Genomic DNA, 19118 nt, shown 5'->3' on the forward strand with positions numbered 1-19118 from the left:
AGAAAATATGGATATATGTAGCTTTATATGTAAGCAAATATATGTAAAGATATATGCATGCATATCTATATGTAGACATATACAATTAGTACATAGCTCTTCCTTGAAGATAAAATTTAGGGACATATAATTAGCCCTATTTCTTTGGAGCTCTCAGCTAGTTACCTTTACCTATTGGCTCAGCAGTTACAAACCCATACAGGAAGATGGTGCTGTAAAAATCATACCACACTGGAAGTGACATCAAATGCTGCTTGGTGTACTCCTTTTGGATCTAAAAGTCTCAGAGTATCTTTCATGTCTACAGTGAAAGTCCTGCTCCCTGCCTGCTTATCACTGAATCCACTCATATTGTTAAATAAATCATCTTTTTAAAGAACTATATATGTAGATAAGTAGAAAGATAAGGAGTGAAGTCCTTTTCTAGGAATATGAAAAAGGGAATGCCTTTTGCTTCTTGATAGGAGGTAAGAAGTTACCTCTCTCTTGTCAGAGGGTACAGAATTTGCAATTTTCAAAAGATAAAGACATGACATAGGGTTATATATCCCCCCACTCAGCATGATGGTGGAGAAAATGGCAACTCTGCTTTCCACAATGCTTTTCTGACAAAGAATGTTAATTATTATAATAGAAACAGCTTGAAAAATATAAGACTGGAAAATTATATTGTTTCCTAATATATGTCACCAAAAGTTGAGCAGTTTGAAAATTTGTCTCAACTACTTAGCAACCTATTTTTCCTATCTATTAGCATGAAATTCTATTTTTTATTTTTATTTTATTTTTATTTTATTTTATTTTTGGAAGACAACATAAGATTTTAGCATAATTTTTTTTATTTTTTATTTTTTTAAGATTTTATTTATTTATTCATGATAGACACAGAGAGAGGCAGAGACACAGGCAGAAGGAGAAGTAGGCTCCACGCAGGGAGCCCAATGTGGGACTCGATCCCAGACTCCCAGGATCACACCCCAGGCTGAAGGCGGAGCTAAACCACTGAGCTAGCATAATTTTTTTTTTTTTTTTTTTGAGATAGGGTAGAAAGAATCATAAGCAGGTTTCACACTCAGCCTGGAGCCTGATGCAGGGCTAGATCTTGCAATCCTGAGATCATGACCTGAACCAAAATCAAGAGTTGGACACTTAACTAATTGAGCCACCCAGGTGCCCCAGCATAATAATGTTCTTTTGATGTATTAATTCATTGTTTAATTACATTACTTTATTTTTATCTTTTAATTTTTTGTTTTATTAATTCTTTCTCTTCTTAGGCTTTGGAACAACACAGTGCTTCATAACATGCAGAAAGTAAGACTGAATATGTGTTGAGTAAAAAATATATGATTACCTAAAGTACCTTATGAATATGAAATCAATCAAGTTAGAAATGAGGCAAGTTTTCTAAACTTATTTTCTTTTTAGAAATCACTTTTTTCTCTAGGCTTTATCAATGATCAGAAATCTGTAGCTAAGTCACAATAAAACTACTTTGCATGGTTCTTAATCTTACAACTTCACCAAATTTCCTAATGGAAATATATAATAATAATAACAAAGGAATATATTAAAATAATAACTTTAAGAGACTTCCAGTTTGGACTGAAACAAAATAGCCTCTTCTCTAGTCTTACTCCTCATCACTTAAAAACTTGAGCATAATACCAGTAAACACAGGAAGACTGAATTATGGAATTATGGAAAGAAAAAGATGAACTGACCATGAACCATGGAATTTGAAGAACAAAAATCAGTGAATTCCTTGGTTTGTTTGTTTGTATGTTTGTTTTGCCTTGTTATGTGGCAGTATGAGGAACCAGGACTCAAAACCTAGAGCCACCAAAAGATAGGGACAAAAAAGACCTAAGGAAAGCCTACTTCATCTAGCCAAAGGAGAAGGAAATGGGTAGCCAGTAGATCAGGAAAATTTTTGACAATATTTTTAAATACTAGTGGAAAAACTGTTCCTTCTGCCCCCCTGGTATCAGGGGGATTGAATACAGAGTCAAATTTCCACCCGTTGGCAGCAACAGATAGTGCTCTGATTACCCCATCAGATTGTCCTTAGTTGGGCCAAGCAAAGTGTTAAACTTTCACCCACAAGGCAGCAATAGGGTAGAATCAGGCAGTGCAAGTTGGTGCCAATCAGCACTCTACTGCTTCATCTTTCCCATTGTCAGTGGGGCCCAGTGGAGGCATGAACCTCTACCCCACTGTCCTCCACCCTGTCAGTAATTAGGCAATATGAGGTGGTATGAGGTAGTGCTAGTGGGCACTCTGCTTTTCCTGATAGGGAAGTATTAGGGACCACAAGGGAGCTGAGTTTCTATACCCACTCAACAGGAAGAAGCTAATGCAATGCATGCTCTATTTTTTCAGGAGTAGAGTCAGTGGGGCCCAGTAGGAACATGCACATGCAGACGTGATTTCATTACACCAAACCTGTGTGCTACAGCTAAACACAGTGAATTGTGGCTGAAAAAGAAGATGAAATGAGCCTAGGATCTTACAACATATCCTAGATATCTAGAATGCAATCAAAAATCAAAAATCATTCCATGAACCAAAATAATTACAGCTTGAATGAGAAAAGACAATCAGTAGATGCCAGCAGTGATATCAAAATCAGGTTTTTGAATTATTTGGCAAAGTTTCAAAAGCAGAGCAATAATAAATTTGTGACAATAAGCTATTATGAACTCCCATATAATGAGTGAAAAAATAGAAAATCTCAGCCAAAAAATGTAATGTATTTAAAAAACAGAGAGAGAGAAACTAGGGAACTTGAAAAAAAGTAAATATAAAAAAATGAAAAAAATTCTCACCGGACCAGCTCAATAGTAGTTTGGAGATGAATTCAGTCTCAGATGCAGGGAAAACTAAGAATTTGTCCCCAACCTACCTACCCTTAAAGAATGATTAAAGGAAATTCTCCAAAAAGAAAAGAAAAGAATAATTTTCACCTTTTGTCTGTACTTCATGGCTGAATCACTTACAGGTTTATCAGCCTAATGCTATCCTAATGTTCGTTCTTTCTGTGGGAGTTCATTATGTATTTATTCATTCATTCACTTACCTACCACCATATACCAGGTATATGATTATGAGGCTTCGCCAGGCACTAAGGTAAGTACGTGGAATACAGTATTGAACATGATAAATTGCCCATGTGTACAGAGAATATACAATTTGGTGAGAAAAATTCACATTGAGCAAGTAAGGAGACAAATGTATGTGTATTTACAATTATTTCAAATCCTATGAAAAGGTACAGGACTCATGAGGATATATGTCAAAGGAGCCTACCTCTTCTACTGGATCCAGCAGGGAGGGCTTTCTAAGAACATGTGATTTAAGATGGTATTGAAAAAGGAAGGTGATAACAGGGCTGTAGGTGGCAGGAGCAAGGAAGAGTAGAGGAAGAGCATTCAAGGTCAAGGGACAGCATGTACCTGAGCCTGACAAGGGAAGGAAGAAGTTTAGGGCGTTCTAAGAACTAAAAGAAAACCAGCACAACTGGGACTCGGTGTTTAATAGGGAAAATGAAACTTTGGAGATTGACGGAGCCTGAGAGTCATGTGACCCATTTCAAGGATCAAACTTTATCCATGAGCGATGTGAAGCTGCAGCAGTGCTTAAAATGGGAGAGTATTATGATCAAAATGCTATATTCTGAATATGTCACATAGTTCCATATGCCAGATGGGCAAACTCAACTTTAATAGAAACCAATTAACATAGTCCGTGAATCAACCTATAAAACAACAGAATGTTTATTTTGTTTGTTTATTGATAGTGTTTTCCTAGAGCCTTTCATAGAGAAAGTAGGTCACACAGATAACTCAAGTGTAATTTACTAGTCACAATTAAGGAGTACCTAGGTGTTGACATTTATTTCTTTTGTGGAAATTTTGCCCTTTTTGTATCTTGACATCATTCTCATTGGCCTAGATTCTTATCCTCTCAGGACTCCATCACAACTGAGTAACATATTTACAGAGAATCAATCTCTCTTCCTTCTAGATACTATACTGTCCTCTGTATTACCACATCTGACTTAAAAACCAAATTCTGACCTGACGGTTTTATTGGGCTTTATCTCTTCCTTAATATCTGAACTCTAAAGGAGATCAGTGTGGGGTTAACATCTACTTCCCAGAGTTAAACCTCCCAAGTAACCAGAGTAAGCCCCAGTGCTTTCCATTTGAAAATAAGCACAAAATAGTGATGGCATTTCCACTCTGTCAAAGGTAATTTTTTATTAAATTGTGATTATTTCTTGATAATCTGACAGCTTGTTCTATAAAAATTCCACAGACTTCCCTTACCAGATTTGTTTCATCATTCTACAAAATATATTTAGGGGATGCCTGGGTGGTTCAGAGGTTGAGCATCTGCCTTTGGCTCAGGACATGATGCGAGTTCTGGGATCAAGTCCCTACCTGTGGGGAGCCTGCTTTTCCCTCAGCCTATGTCTCTGTCTCTCTCTCTCTGTCTCTCATGAATAAATAAATCAGAAAAATTCATTTAGGAGACATTTAAACAAAATTCAGAGAAATAATAAGATTTTAAAATATAATAATTTTTATACATGGTGGCACTATAATAATTTTCATAATTCCCTAAATTTAAATATACTTTTAAGATAAAAAATAAGCACCCAGTATAAAAATATTAATAGATTTTTTAAGTGTTCACTCTGTCAGAAATATACCAAATGTATTATTTCTTTTTATCTTAAAAGCATCTCTATGAGATATATATAATATGCTCATTTTAGAGTGAGCAAAATAAGACTTGGGAAGGTTTAAGTAGTTTAAGTTTACATAACTAATAAGTGGTGCAGCTTTGATGGAAACAAGTTGGCTTGGAAGCCCTGTTCTGGGTTCTAGTTCAATATGGTAAGATGTTAGCTTTTGGCATATATACTACACTGACGATTTTATGTAGCAATAAAAAAAAAAAACAAAAAAAAAACACTGACACAGAAATTCCAATGAGAATTAGTACTGCTTAAGGTTACAGTCACACACCTTGAATTTTATTTGAAAACACACATAGAAAACACTTTTAAACTCCTAAAGAAGCCTGGCTATGAATTTTTTCATTTTGTTTTTAAAAGACTTATAGGTTCTTGGAGATAAATATGATCAATCATCATGTTTGTTTTTCAGAATTAAGTAGTCATTTATTCCCATAAAATTCATTACATGTTTAAGAGATATTATACATTATAGCTGTAACTATAATTATTAACCTTCTTATTTTCCAGATTTTGGAAACTATGAATAATTTATTATTTGATTTGTACTATACAAATTCCAAATTTGTGAACCAGGTTTTGTAATACAGTCTCTTTATGGATATTTCTCCAAATACAGGAATTTGGTGTGTGTTTAACATGCTGTTATCACTATTATTATTGCTGCTGAAGACATCAATTCAATCCAACATGCATTTGTGCGCAAGTATTATATGTTAGAGCAGAGCAAGGGCCACTGAATAAAAATAAATAATATAGTCTCTGGCCTCAATCAAGTAATGGCTTAATTAGTCTACATTGTGTAGACTAACAGTTATTGACGGGGGTTCTTTTGACTCTCAACAATCAATAATGATCAGCTAAACTCCTGATAATAGGACTGGTTAAATTTATAATTTTCTGATTTTATTACATATGAAGCAGCAGTAAGTTTCAAGTAGAATCCTTTGCAACATGAGATTTAGAGGAAGCGCCACTTTTTACTTATGACCCTTGGTATTCACTGCCTACCATCTAGTAGCTCTTGATTTTAACTTATAATTTTTGGTGTTTTCTGCCTACAGTCTAATATTCTAAGATTTCATCTTACAATCTTTTTGCTAACTGCCTATAGTTCAGTTTTTCTGATTCTACTTTATGACACACAGGTCTGACTGCTTATTGTTTAGTATTCCTAATTCTTCAGGTCTCCTTGAATTAATCTCTGCTATTATGCATATTTCCATCCCTACTTACTGACTGACCAAGAACACAATCACAATATGGGCAAACTAAACACTAAGAGCTAATAGTGTTATCTGGTTTTTAATCATGATTGCATTTGTGCTTCTGAGGAAATCCTCCACTATGCACAACTGCCTTCTCTTGATGCAAATGGGAAAATCCAGCTGCATTAAAAAAAAAAGAGAGATTTATTTTCCATTGCAAAGCAAGGATTATTTGTTACTCAAAATAAGTGGAATGTAAAGAGTTCAAATTGCAATGCCAAAACTTTAGAGATGACTTCAATAGGTCATTATACTGATTTGCAATTTACATTGAGATTAGTATTATCATTACCATGGTGTATATTATGATTATTGTAATATAAACATATTTTTAATTTAAAGGTCAGTTTGTTAACGGGGCACCTGTGTGGCTCAGTCGGTTAAGCATCCAACTCTTGATTTTGGCTCAGGTCATGATAGCACTGTTACGCGATTGAGCCCTGTGTCGGCTCCATGCTCAGCAAGGCGTCTGCTTGAGATTGTCTCTTTCTCCCCCTCCTAGCTCATGATCTCTTTCTCTAAAATCAATCAATCAATCTGCTAAAAGGGTCATTTCATTAATTCATCAGTGTGGATCATAAAATTCAAATCACTCAAAAATAATAGCATGGTATAGTAAAAAGCACAAAGAATATGGAGTTTAGTTTATTTATAAAATGGAATGATAATACTTTACATTTACAATAGTGGTGAAATGAGAAAATTCATATGAAATTCTTTTTTTAAATATTTTTTCATATTAAATTCTTTTGTAAAATGCAATAAAAATTTTAAAGTAATTAAGTACCTGGTAATTAATTGTAAAAATAAGATATAAATTGACAAAGCATATCAGAATGAGTATACTATGATTACATAAAACAGGTATGTAGAATTCCTGCTTTTAGACTTGTTAGAAAAACATTATAGCTTTTTGATTCCCTAAGATGTGTAACCAGTGTTTGTGAAAGTACCCCAGGGCTGAGATAATTGGTTTCACTTTGCTATTCCTCAGTTTCTACAGTTACACTAGCTGTACTACCAGAGAGACATGCTTGTTTATTTTTTTCTAAGCTGGTCTATAATTATGCCCAGAGAATATAATGAACAGAATATATCTGGTACCATGAACATTAATTTCTCACTTTAACCATGATCTTAAATGCAATGCAAACATCGATGGAAGTTTAAGAATATGAGTAGATCACAGAGGAAGAAAAAGCCTCAACAGCTAATACATTTGACTGATATGTGGGGGAGAAAGCTGTTCTTGCAATTGAAATGCTAGAAAAGAGCTTGCAGTCATTGCATTTGGATGTAATAGCTACCCAACAGAAACACAAAGTGGAACTTGCTCAGCTAGAACAGCAGATAACACAGCTTGAAAGCGACTTTGCAGCCGCCAGGAAACTTTGTAGTTAGAAAGATCAGCTACACCCTTGAGATTGTGAGAAACAGGCAAATAGATATCTGTTCAGCGATCTCATTGCTATTGATAAGGAGAGGGAACTGGAAATATACCACTTCGTACATGTTTTTGTGAATTATTGAGAAATATCTATTTTACCTTAAATTCTGGGAATCCATCTTTTTCTCATTGTTTGTCTCTAAATCCAGTGTATCCCTTAAGTGTTGGTGATAGAAATGCCATCAAGTTTCATTTAGGTAGAGATTAAAACTGAATAAAACTAGTATTTGTTAACTTATGCCTGTAGATGGCTAGAAGATAAATCTGCCAAAACTGTAAGCGTAAATCCTTCCATATTCACGTTGTATTTCAGAGGCAAAGCAAAGGACACGTTTTTCCCAGTGAGGAATCATGTGTTTGACAGGTGAAATTAACACCATCTATCCAATTCAATTCAGTAGGTGCTTATTATATAGAGAGGTATATAAGACTTGGTGCTAAATACTGGCAACACATAGGTGGATAAATATCTACATGGAACTCATAGCCTGCTGGGTGCTCACAGAGTGAACCACTGTGATACATGGGCTCCTACTATGTGGTTCACTGAAAAGTATATTCCTGTTATAAAATATGTAATTTTTATTATTCATTGTTTTCTTTTTTAAAATATTCACATGAAAGCCAAGTATTTGAAATTGAATCAACAAGTATGTATTCTTTATGTCCCAGAATTTTTCAATTTCTAATTGTTCCAACATACATTCATAAAACATGAGTAGTGAATTCTACTACCTTAGACTTTTTAAACTCCTATTGTTTTATAAAATAGTGTTTTTCTTTTGAATCCAGATATTTGTAGAACCTGTTTAGAATTGAGGCCATTGAGAGTTCTAGGACCTTTAAGTTTTCCACTGGAAAGCAAACAAACAAAACTATGTAACTCTTCAGTTAGTAAGAACTTTTGAGGTGCTTCATTATCTAGAATTAAAGACATCAGCAATAATAATACCGAGTTTTTTGTTGTTGTTGTTTTTTGAGTCCGGTTTACAATTGAACAATTCACTGGGGGAAAAGCCATTTAGAATTGAATGGGCCTAAATCCATACCTTTTATTAATAGTGACAGAAACGATGGAATGTTGAAATCTATATCTATAAGAAGATATCACATGCCATTTATTAAGTTTTGTACACCTGAGAAAATATGTTAATATAAATAATTGTTGTGTTCAAATTATAGCCAAACATATCTGCAGGTTTTAAGCTGTCTAAAGTAATTCAACATTCTCAATGAATAATGTTTAACATTTGAACCAAAAACAGTTCGGCACGAATAATTAAAGGCTTAAGTTAAATACATAGACAGTCATTTAAATTTAGATCTGCAATAACATTTACTATTATTCTCCAAGGCTTTGACTGCTTGACAGAAACAAAGTACTCTGGGATTAATTTCAAGAAATGGTGCCAACTGTGCCGCAATTTGCTGTAATTAAGACATGAAAGAACACTAAATATTCAGATTAAAAGAAGCATGATGGAGCATGATAGAGAGTCAAGGTGTGGCAGAGAGCCAATAAAAAAACCCAGCCAGGAATACCATATTGATGGATACAAAATCAGCACCAGTAAAGTTTAGTGCATTTTACTTTAAGAAGCATATTCGTTTATCATTTTGTTCTTTGATTACATGTAATGTCTTTTCCCACCCAGATTTAAAGCTGAGACATGGTATGTTAAAAAGATAATAAAATTGAAAAAGAAAGTGACAAACATTGTATTCTTATAAAGCTAATTAGTTTAAGTGGTTTGGAGAAGTCATTAGGAGGGTATCATAATTATCTTTATGGTGAAGGGATTTCCCTGTGTCACATTAGTTTGCTTTAGAGCTAAATGAAAGAGCTACATAGGTATTAACTCAAAGAGATCAAATACACTTTTTGTATTCATTAAATTTTGCTTCAGATTTTAAAGAGAAAGAATTCATTTTGATCCAACTAGTCTCCTTTTTAATTCCCTAAGAATTATGGGAAATATTTTCTTTAGCTTTTGAACCTTTACGTATTGATTAACACTGCATTTAAGCTAATAGTGACTCTTCCTTCCAACTGACTTTTTTTTTAAGAGAGTCCCTTTAAGGTTTGATCCTAAAAGAAATGCGGATACTTGACCCAGTTGCTAATGAGGGGCTGTATAATCTCCAGTATCCTATAGCTCAAAATAGCAGGATGCAATATAAAAAGTACATCATAAGAGGCACTATTGGAATGCTTTTTGTCTTCACAGGCAATACGCAAAAGATAGGACTTTCTAAGAAAGTCAGAAGCTGGTCTCCTGCAGGCGCAGGAAGCCATCAAAGTCAAAGTGGGTAGGGTGATGAGCCTCGACAGTGTGGTCAGGAGACTGAAAGCGAGCATCCAGGACATACACAGGGAGGAAAGCATCCGAAAGAGCAATCTTTGTCATTAGATCAGGTCTGCAGCAGCCAGATGGGGACCTGCAGAATCTGCATAGCGCAGGGCTTTGTGAGAGAGACCAGTGTACCCCAAATTGTGAGCTTTGCCAGAATGTAATCTGTTCTAGGCTGATAAAAGAGAGTTTCACATTACAGGTATGTGATTAGAAACTCACAATAGGAAATGTGGATCTTTTCAGGCTTTGAGATAGATGCTGCAAAGAGTCAGCATCTTCAAGAGAACCATAAAAACAAAACTGAGTTGTTTCTACACACAGAGATCTTTGCAGAAAATGTGTAATGTCTGTTGAATGTAGACTGTACATCTTAGCCCTTTCCCTGACATTGCAAATCTTCGTTTGGGGCGGGGGGAGGGGAAGGACTTAAAATAAAAGGCTTAATATACAGTGCTCGTGAACAATTCTAGTTGATTCTCAGTCTAGAATTTTACCATTCTAGTAAAAAAAAAAAAAGTAGTTGAAGAGGCATCCAAGTATTTCATATCCACAAGTATTTATATAACTTAGATAAGATAGAAATACAAGAATTTATTTCATAGCATAATCAATATTGCTTATAATCTGTGGCATATTCACACAACATTGAATCTCTCTAACGTCCGTATGTTCATTAAGGTTTTTTGTGCTTCTTCCACAGAAACAAATGATATGAAGCCGTGAGCATTATTTTCATTATTACTTTTGAGCTTGTTTGTATAAACTTTTTAATGCAATACTTTTATGAAATAAAATATTAATGAAGTTACTGGGTACATAATAGACAGTGTTTGTCAACCCTTAATTTTTCCTTCCACTATTCACAACATTGCCAGATACGTGTTTCTGGATAAAACCCCCTAGAGGTCTCCTGCAAATTCTTTTTCAATACAACCAGATCATTGCAGATAATTGTATTACACAGTATATCGATCCAAAATCGTTGTGCACCGGAAACATCTGAAAAAACATGATTATAGCTTTCTGTTTATTGTTCGTACATCATATAAGCAGGCTTTTGTGTGAATCACCTGTAAAAAAGGCAAGGTGGAAACATCAGAGAAATTACCTCTTTACAAGAATCTATTGATCACTTTAAATCAAAGAAGTATGTTTGACATAAGATTACCTGCCAGTTTGAACATTAGGTACACTATGTTATAGCCTGGGGCAGTTGTAAGTCTGACAAAGGGATTGTAAATAAAGCATGCAGCTGCGAGCGCCTCTGGCTTGGGATCAACTCGGGCTCAAGTCCAAGGCATAGGTAAACTTAAAATAATTTACCCCCTTTAACCAGCACATAATGAATTAGAGTAGACTCTTAGGAGAACCGTGAGGCATAAATCTCTTAGTCATTTCAAAATCGGCAAACTTCATAGAAAATTCACATCATGCATTGTTGACAAAAGGTCTTTTCTGTGTATGTGCCACAAGGTGACTCAACTAGTCTTGAAGTCAGTCTATTGGTACAAGTAGATTCTTCAAAAAAGAAACTTCCTGAAGCGTTCTCATATCCATAATTTGTATGTGGCTTGATCGCTCGAAGTCCTTTTAACTTCAAGACTATTAACCTCTCAATTTCAATGTCTGAAAATTCTCCTGAAAACTCATTTTAAAAGTTTTGGTGTGGTTTTCTTTTTTCATAAGAAATATATATTTTGAAAGGTGAAAAAGCATGCAAAATGAAATACTTCACTCAAATTAGTTTTGCAACTATATGAATGAGGCTAAAAACATATCATTACAGAGGTATCAATTGTTTTCATTTGATTACATTTTTTATTGGTCAAGAGCAGGGAAGGCTAGAGTGCCAATACATATTTTTTTAAGCTTGAAGGATTTTTTTTTTTAATTTTGAAAGCAAACTCATTGTAAGTCCGTTATTGGATTTTCCCCCCACACTTTAACATGTGTTGAAATTATTAAACATTTAACTCATTTGTTCAGAGAGATTTCGATGTACTTGGAATTTAATAAAGATGAGCTCTGGGTGATGCATTCTTCCTTGTTAAATATTTAGCTGTTTGCGTTAGCTCTGTGGTTTCCTGAGGCAAAAATTTAAACTGTTAATATATAGCAGGTTTAAGCTATAAAAATAGTAGATGCTGTAATTTCTTCTGGGGCAAAACTGGTCATTTTGAACACTTGCAAGAAAACAAAGTGAACATGCATGCACATATTTATTAAAATATAAGCAGTTAATTGCTCAAAATCTATAAAGAGAAACTGAGAATCAGATATTCTTAGATCTAATTTATAAGGGAGACATCATTCAACTTCAAAGATGAGTGATAAATGCAGAATATTTATATAAAGTATCTTCTTTATGAGGTTGCCTGTAAAAGATACCTCTGATGTAAGACTGTAATACCTTGGTTTCTAACTTTATTGAAGCTTAGTATAAACACCACTTTTTTGGACATAAAATGAGACTCATTAAAAGAGAAGATGCTCTTTTTATAAAAATATGGCCTTCTCCATTTCTGTTTATATTGATTTGGAGATCTTAACAGTATTTCTCTTTATCTTCATTTTGGACTGATTTTCATAAAATATCATGATCTTTAATGCAATGGATTATACATCCAGTGAGATTTAAAAATACCTCCAAAAATGCCCATTATAACATAATATGTATACACATATATCCAAACATATGATTAAAGAAATTAAAGTAAAAAATCCTACATTTACATTTGATGGCATGCATTTGAGGCACGTAGGAAAAAAAACCAGATAAATATTTTTACAAAGGGGGAATATTCTAATACAGTGTACAGATCTATATCTCTAGGAATACGGTCAACAAAGAACAAAGGAAAAATGTCTTTGTCTTAAATCACTTATTTTTTGAGAGCTTGAAGCATACTGCCTAAGTCTGCTTTGGTCTAATGAAAGAGTGCCATCTATTGGATGACCTTGAAAAAGTGCTTAAATTTCATAAATATTATACATGAAAATAAATCAGTGAAGAGCTATCATTTTGGCATAATTTAGAACATATCAGTCTTTGTCTATGTGAATATATAAAAATATTCCTGAGGTTTATGTAAAAGAAAGAAAAGGAATATTTTGCATGAATATTCTGTTATAATACACTTATGTAGCAATAGAATTGTCACAATTAAAGGCAGCAAATTATTGTCTGATTAAGACATTGAATTTTTGAATTCAAATGTTTTATAAACTTGCGATTAAAGACATGCATCTTGTATTCCTTCATACATACCTTTGTTTACTTGTGCTTTTAAATAAAGGAATCTGAAAATTGAATGCATGATCTTGTATTTTGACAAGAAGGATCTGTTTAAATCTTCCTCAAAGTTGCATTGCATAAAATTTAAACCAAAAACAAAAGAAAAAAAACACATTAACTTGGTTTTTTAAAAGGCAATGTTCTTGTTTTATCTTTCAGCCCAAGAACTTGCCAGTCAAGATGAAAAACTTCTTCTAATGGAATCCAGCTTGAAAGCTACTCAAGAGCAGCTAACTGAGCAAATAGCAGAAACAGTTCGCCAAGAACAGAACAGTAGAAAACCCCAGGCAGAGCTGAAGACAGTGACAGAAGGGATTATTGCTTCTGAAGAAGAAAAAAATGATTACAAGTGAGTTGCTTTTTAGTATTTCAGAAAGTTTTACTTTACATACTAAAATCCAGTCAATCCTTTGACTTTCGTTGCTAAATATTTAACTCTATCTGTCTTGCAAAAGGTTCTGTGTAAATGTGCTAGCTTGTTCAATAAATTGTTGGTTCCAAAAGAGATAAACTTTAAATTTGCATCATTTCTTAACCGAAATGGCACATGCAGAGCATTGTAACTGTCCTATTCCGGTGCTAAATAATGATATGGTGGTCAACTTTCTTGTTAACTACCAAGAAATGTGCAAGGTAAGATGCAAGAGAAAGAATACACTGTGTTTCTGTAGCACCTATCTGCCAATGGCATTCTCATCTTTCTCCTTTTGGAGTCCAAAGGTTACATATGGCTCTTGTTGCCTTTCTTTTTTGTTAAAGTAGCAGCTCTAAGCAAGACACTGTTAAATTGAGAGACATTTAGAGTTAGAATTTTTTGGTCAGACCATTGAGGCATGTAAGGAACTATGAAGAAAAGTAACAAAGATCTGTGCTGTTTTGAAACATTCATGAACATTGTTTTAGTGAAACATCTTCCAGTAGTTAATTTCCGCTTTCATCATCTAAATCTTTATGTAATTATTATGGTTAATACTATGTTTTCAAATGTTATCATTCACTTTTCAAATAAACGTTGGTTTCTTTTTTGAATGTTCTGATAATTAGATTTTCTATCCTCTGTGCCTTTTGCTTGATTTTCTTAGCATTTTTCAAGAATAATTTTTAAAAGTAGCATAGCCCAGATGAATCCCCTCTCCCTCTTTTCCTCTCCCCTATCCTCCCCCCCCTCTCTCTCTCTCTCTATTTTTCAAAAATTGTTCTTTACTTACCGAACACTGGTTAAATTGAGTAATCACAGTTAGATAAAGCACACATAGCTAAACTTTTTTTTCTTCTTTTCATGTAACTTATACCTATGAGCACAATCCTGAGGCAAGAGCTAAACAGGCATTTGATATTAACTAATCTTTGTAAGCTAAATTCTAAACTTTCATTACTCATTGCATATCTTGATATATCTATCAATAGGACTTCAAAATATTGCATATGATGAATGCTGAAACATTTTTTTTGATTTATGGTTTATAAAGCTAACCAAAAATGCTAAAATGTAAAAGTAAAATTTTTGAAATTTATTCATGAGGAATTTATTTCTGTGTTTTAGTCCTATGGTTTAATATCAGAAGATACTAAAAATAATTTTACAATCTAGGATGACATTTTACAGGCTTCTAAATAAAATTAAACACTCAGATAAATCCTGTTTGCGATTAACGTAACTTTAGTCAGCTGCCAGAACTCAGACAACAAAAAAGCCACATTAACAAATATTGAAAGGTAGAAATTGGTACCAAGAATTAAAAGCACATTGGGCAAAGTTTCTTTGGGAATGGCTATAGTAATGTACTATTGTTGTAAATATTATGGTCTTTTAAAAAGCTGAATTGTATTAGGGGAATAATATACTTAAGATATATTTAGATAACAAGAAATATATAAAAATGTTTGTGAACACTAATATAAAGCTAATGATAGTGGTCCATGTGAACTTAATGTTATTAAAATAATGCCAACATTTTTTTCTACAGTTACATGCCAGATAAATGCATATTATTCAGTGCACTCATAGAAAATACCATTTTTGATCAGAAAACTGGCATGCTAAGATCTGCTTCCAATCTTGAATTTTAATAAGTAAATAAACCAAGCAGTGATTCGTCCAGTTAAATAACAATGAAAGACTAAACTTAAGTTCTATATACTTGATCTGTATTTATCTATCTTATTTTCCAATATAGCTTGATCATGAAATTAAGTACACTATTCTCTCTCAATATGAAATTGTTGGTAAGGTGTACAAATATCACCTAAGAGAGTATTTAAGATTGTAACTACTTTTTTTTTTGCCTATTTGGAATTTTTTTAGCAATTAAATATCTTAGAAATCCAAAAAAATTATAAATATTATTATGACATGTTACAAGAACATGTTGAATTTAAAGAGACTGACACATGATCATAATCAAACCAATGATTATTTCTTAAGAGAAGCAAGTTCATCTTTAAAAAATATATATAGACTCAATATACATAGTCATGGGGTATGCCTACATGCTAGACATGTGTCTTGACATGAAAAAATAAAACATGCTACTATTTAAATATAAAATAAAATCAAAGCCTTTTTGGCCTAGCCAAAAAAAAAAAAAAAAAAAACCATGTTATAGTTTATTTTGGGGCTCCACTCAATCGACAGGTGGCATGAATTGATCAGATTTACCAATTGATTTGGAATTGGGCAGTTCCAGACACCATTGTATTCACCAGCAAGAAGAAAGAAAAGTCACATCAGGTGTCATATGGCATGGGAACATTATAGTGAGTTCTCTTACCCAGTCATTCCTTTATTTGAAAGTCTTTGGATTTGACTAAGTGATGTAGGGTGAAATGTATAGAAAGTTAAGTTCAAAGACTTGCATAGTTTCTAGAGCTCTCAATTACAGTTGAATTTTGCTATAAAGAACAGAAGATCTCACCAGAGCAAAACATTCTGGGACCCTTTTTTTTCTCTTCTTCAAATGGGGAAACTTAATTCTGAAATCATGATTTTTTTAACCTCATAAAAATAGAAAAAAATAAAAACCTGAAACATATTTTTTTAATGTGCTAATTTAAGTCATAAAAACTAGAATGTAGGGATGCCTGAGTGGCTCAGCGGTTGAGTGTCTGCCTTTGGCCCAGGGCATGATCCCGGATTCCTCAGTTCGAGTCCCACATCAGGCTCCTTGCATGGAGCCTGCTTCTTCCTCTGCCTGTGTTTCTGCCTCTCTCTCTCTGTGTCTCTCATGAGTAAATAAATAAAATCTTAAAAAAAAAAAAAACTAGAATGTATATTTTTAGAAACCTGTTACAATTTGAAATGTATGTCAGGTTTCTACATTCATCCTTATAGTGATAATGTATCCAAGTGCCTTTTTGATAAGTAAATATCTCATAATGATTTCCTCTATTCATTTACTTTAGAATAGTCATTCAGGGCTAGCCAGGTTCCAATACCAAGATCTATTACTAAGTTAAGTAATTTCTTAACTAAATGTGAAACAGTTAAAAAAAAGTAGTAAAACATTTGGCAATCAAAGGGAAGATTGTTTTTAACTTGAAAATATACCTTGTAAGTTATTGGTTCCATAAAGCTTAATGTTTTAATGAACATATAGGATTTAGATTTTATTTTTCTCCTCTCTTTTTGAACTAAATGTGAAGAACACACACCATATACTCAGTATAAGCCTGTTACACTTGAAAGATTTGTTCTGAATGTCCAGTGGGAACCTGGAAATCGTAATAATTTGTAGTATCGATTGAGTGAAGCTATGCAGCTGGGGCCTCCGGTGAATAGACAGGAATAGACATTTTATTGATTAACTTTTACAGTCATATTTTCAAGACTCCGCTGCAACATAATTTTCACTTCCCAGCTTTGTGTTGCTGCATCATGAAACTTGGATTCTTCTCTCTTAACATTTACCCACTTGAGGAAAAACGTATGGACATGCCTTGCCAGGGTTGTGATCTACAGAGATGCAAAACTTTCTGGAAAATGATTTCTCTTAAGTGCTATTCTACCAAAAACGGTAGAAAGGAGCTGGTTATAAGAGTTTTGGGGGAAAATCATTAGAGCAACTACTGGGTAATTAAACTTCTTTCCTCATTCTTTTCATGTTTACGCATCTTACTTTTCCTGTCCTAACATCATGCTATAACGATTAAAATGGATTATCTCGTGATGATTTTGTTTTTTATTCACTAACACTTTCTGTCTTATTTAATGTGAGCAGCAGAAAAAAATTAATGTACTAATACTCTCTAGTCTGAAATGAAAATTATTAAATATTAAGTCATTTTGGCCGATAATTTCAGAGTATGAAAATGTGTATATATACCTATTGGATATGCATGATTTTCCCTAGTCCTGTGAGAGTTTTTAAAAATCATTTAAGCAGAAAAATGTTGTATTTGTACAGGTGAACATATGACAAATACTCTGTATATAATCATATATTTATTTACCTCAGGTTCTTGACTGCTTGAATTTTTGGTCACTGGAGCAAACTGCAGATTTTATACTTTATTTTACATATGTGTAAAATATGTAACAGAGATAGTTAGACATTAGATTTGATTTGAAAAATGGGATTTTTAAAAAGAAGTTTACATCAATTCCTTTTTTAGCTCACATCTGCATTGCTTTTATTTGTTATCTTGAAAAATCATGTTAGAATAAGTTGATCCAAATATAAAATTCAAGAGATTCATGTGACTACATCAGCCCAGAAGATATAAGATGTAATTAAATTAGACCAAAAGTTTAGCGAGTGCTAATAGTTGTGTGTAATAAATCATACTCCATGACACCGATGCCTTATACAGTTAATTTTAGGAGTTTATTTTTCATTTAATATTACTGATAATTGCTATGGAATCTTGGTTCTAAGGTTCATAGATTTGATTTTAAAAGTATGCAAAGCATTTTAAGCTTCCAATTTACTGCTGTTTTAATCCAAAATTAAAAATTGTATAAAACTAGTATTGAGTGTATGAAACTGACAAATTTTTCTTATTACATTGAATATTAAATTTTTAAATTATATTCAACAAGTTTATAGTTTTTTTCTATTGATTTTCAAAGATGTAATTATTGAGAATTCTGTTTGGTTTTTCTTCTATGATGCTTTAATTTCTTCTGCAACAAGTTTTATAAACACATTGATGTGCGATATATATGTAAAAATAGTGCTTCTTGAAGTCCCATAGTTAATGTGCCACGATTAATGTGGCACATTAATGTGCTTCAAGATTTTTCAATTACTTGCTATACATAATTGTTTTTCTTCTGATGGGATAGGTCTTTATTTATAATGAAAAGGGATTTGAAGAAAATATCTAGGAATTAATTCTTTCCTTTTTCACATTAAAAGAATGAATAAAATAATGTATAAAGGATGCAGGTTATTTTTATCACATGTGGGGCTCTTAGAAGACTCTTACTTGCATAATTAAGTATGTGTTTTCAACTTCTTTGCCAAAATAAGGAATGCAATTAAGACAGATCAAGTAATAAACATAAAATACAAAAAGTCTGAATTGAGATTGATTTCAACATAATCCTGTAGAGGAATCCCCACTTATTGATCATTTTAAAGCCCATGCATAGCACTTAGAAAGATAAAGTAAGCAAGGTCAGATAATCAAAGCATTTAAATAGTAAAAACAGCAACTGCCACTGTAGACTGCTAAAATAAATCCATAATACAAATTGCTTTAGCAAAAAGTGGATGAGCAGCTGATCTTCCTATTGAACTCTGATGCCGTTCAGTGACCACACTGGGAAAAGGATTGGGAGAAATGCCTTAAAGATCAATATTGAGTGAGATGTAGCAGGGATTCATTTTGAACATGAAAGCATTACAGGTGTGAGAGTAGAGACATCTTTAGGAGATGTCATCAAGTGGAGATTGTTTAATACAGGTAAAAAATGCCATCTATGCCTGATATGGCCAAACACCAGTCACAGAAATGCTTTCTTAACTGTTTCAAGAAATTCTTTGAA

Source organism: Canis lupus, chromosome 29, assembly GCF_003254725.2.
Source record: "Canis lupus dingo isolate Sandy chromosome 29, ASM325472v2, whole genome shotgun sequence".
NCBI lineage: Eukaryota > Metazoa > Chordata > Mammalia > Carnivora > Canidae > Canis > Canis lupus.